The 2866-nt window shown below is 30.8% G+C and overlaps 1 long non-coding RNA gene across 1 annotated transcript; it reads right to left on the reverse strand.

The window, feature by feature from the left end:
• Positions 1-2243: 2243 nt before the first annotated feature.
• On the reverse strand, positions 2244-2528 carry LOC118734768. The gene is made up of 2 exons (XR_004992432.1): positions 2383-2528; positions 2244-2325 (listed from the first exon to the last, which is right to left on the reverse strand). It is a non-coding gene; the product is annotated as an uncharacterized LOC118734768 (long non-coding RNA).
• Positions 2529-2866: the final 338 nt, after the last annotated feature.

The following is a 2866-nucleotide window of genomic DNA, read 5'->3' on the forward strand; positions in this document are numbered from 1 at the left end:
GTTGTATACGTTCTTCAGGTGAATGGCCTGAACGTGATCTGGCCATACGTTCCCTTTGATTTTGGTTTTGAACTTCTCGCTCTTCTTGTGATTGATTTTGCCTTTCATTTGATCTATTTTGCGTTCTACGCGACCGACGACCAATATCATTTCTTCGCGGGCGTGGCATTTCTAAAATAAAGCGATGAAAATATAAGTAATATAATTTTCTTTTTTCTATTGTTGAAATTAAATTTCTAATTCTTTTGGCCGCATAAGTTGATTTCAAATAAGTTAAAACAAAATAATTGAAAAGTAATGAATTTAATCAAAAAAACATGAAAAACTTACAATGTGCATTACAATCGCTAACAACAACAACGAAACCACCGTTTTTTTATTTTCACTGATTATTAAAATTTTACGCACAATATATTTTATTTTTATAAATTTTTTCCCAAAAAAAAAAACAACAATGAAAAACACACTTTAAAATTTTTGACAACTCACCAAATGGTTTTGATACAGCTGATTATGTTGACCTCAGTATATCCAGTAAACAGACTGTGGTGAAAGTCCTTTATAAGGACCAAGTTTATAGTGGTGAAGTTTTAAGTACAACGCAATTTTCTGTACGCAAGGTTGCTCTTTGGCAAAAATAAAGTAATCTTTAGAAATCATAAAAAAAAGTTGCAAATTTTAGAGAAATTTCTTAAAGAAAAACTAATACATGCATTTACTTGAATAAGTAAACAGCAAAAGTATACTAAAATGACTATTTAATGCGTTGTTTGATACAAATTTATATTATTGCTCAAAACCCTCAGCGCGCTGTCACTGTCTTTTTGTTTCTGTATCGCATCGCGGTGAATTCACGTTTTTCAGAAAGTTGGCAACAGAAGAAAACTGAAGAAAGTACATATTTTGCTCATATTTGCTATTTTAGTTGTTAAATGAAAATGTGTTTCAGGTACTTTTTAATGTTGCAACTACTCTTTGGTTTTGAAACTGCTTACACTCACAAAATAATCCAACTCTTTTAAACACACATACAAATATAATTATCTATTTTGGTTTTTCCACTCGTCAAAGCAGCACATAAGGTTGCATTATTTAATTATTACCTAATACAAACTTGTTCTCTTTTAACAATGATAATATTACTATGTGAAATCAAGTAAATATGCATTTTTGTATTATATCCTGAGCAGTTGTCTTCAGCGCTATACCAATGCTCGAACACTTGGAGCATGAAATTTACAGAAGTATTGTAACAGAAATCCCTGAGAGCGCTATTTTAGTTATACCTGCTTTTAGGCATTTATCTCGTAAACGTACGTTTGCCCATATAAAATTGTCTACCTAAATGCATGAAAAAAGTGTTAGCATAACTTTTTCGAGTATATATACATACAGGAGGATTTATTTTTTACATTTTGCTCGTCGGCTTTCGCGTTTTCTTTTCTTGGTTTTAGACTTTCACCACAAAAAAAATTACGCAAACCCATGAACAAAGTTATACTAATAGAAACCTGATCTTAATACTCGAGCTACCATCAAATTTTATTTTTTAAAAGAACATTTATGGCGACTGTCGATCCATATTGATGGATTTCAAAAAATGTATGGATTCAACCGCTGAATAATTTCGTATATTTTAAATCCATCTAAACTTTTACATTTGCGCATTTATATATATGTATTTAACATTTAATTTAAGTAAACGTTTCAATATTTGTCCAAAAACTTTGAACTTCGAAAAATACAGGCTTATGGTTATTAATGGAATCAAATATATTTAACGAATTTTTATTTTATCTAAATCATAAAACGTTCAAATGAAGCTCAAAATATTTTTCCAGTTTAAAAAAAAGCAATGTGCTTTGATGCCGTGTCACGCATGCATAAAAAGGAAAGAAAAGAGAGGACAACTATTGCATTACGAATAATACAGTCGCATACGTCACTCGACATCGAAACAATGTTATTCATGTCTGTGTATATTCTATTCATTTGCGTGTATTCTCATTCCGTATACGTAATGTCCGTATAAGGGAAACACGCAAATATTGTATTTTTCACACTTACACAACGCACGCATACTTTTACCGATTTCTTTAAAACTTCACATAAACCATCTATGGACCAATACCAATGATCTGTGAAAGTTTGATTGAAATCGGTGAATGCGTTTAGGCGTGAATCGGCGACTAACGAACACAAAAAAACGTCTCCATTTTTATATATATAGATAAAAAATATACCTTGGCATTTCTCCCTCCGATGGAAACTTATACAAGGATCCTTGTTCTGGACATCTGGATACACACCTTTTCGGCATCTTCCCTGAAAGGGTATACATTATTAGTAATTTAGATTTATTAACAATATTAATATAATCACTTTTTACGTTATTTATCACTTTCGAAAGGCTTTAATCCACAATTTGTTCCGAAACTTTTAGACGCACGCACTTATTTAATTATTTGTTTTGGTTTTTCAGCTCATTAATGATGCACCCAGGGTTGCATTTACCGTCCATGAAAATATTTCATGAAGCGTTCCAAAACTAGCTCCGAGCAACTGAAAGTTGGTTAAGCTTAAATGAAATAGTTGTTTATTAAATATTTATTCCTGGTATTTAGTAAAAAACATTCAGATCAATACTAATGTATGAAATGAAGTAAATAAAAATCTACGAATAAATTCCATGAATATTTTGTCATAGAGCCATTATCAAATTTAGACATAATTTAGTCAGGCGTTGGTACTGACGTATATAGAATTAATGCGTTAGAGAGAGATAAATATACAAGCTCAACGCGCTAATTTAGGTATACTTGCATGTATATAAAAATAAACATTTGTCAAAAAATTTGCAGTCATT

This window comes from Rhagoletis pomonella, unplaced genomic scaffold (assembly GCF_013731165.1).
Source record: "Rhagoletis pomonella isolate Grant_MI unplaced genomic scaffold, Rhpom_1.0 Rhpom_scaffold_00002, whole genome shotgun sequence".
Taxonomy (NCBI): Eukaryota; Metazoa; Arthropoda; class Insecta; order Diptera; family Tephritidae; genus Rhagoletis; species Rhagoletis pomonella.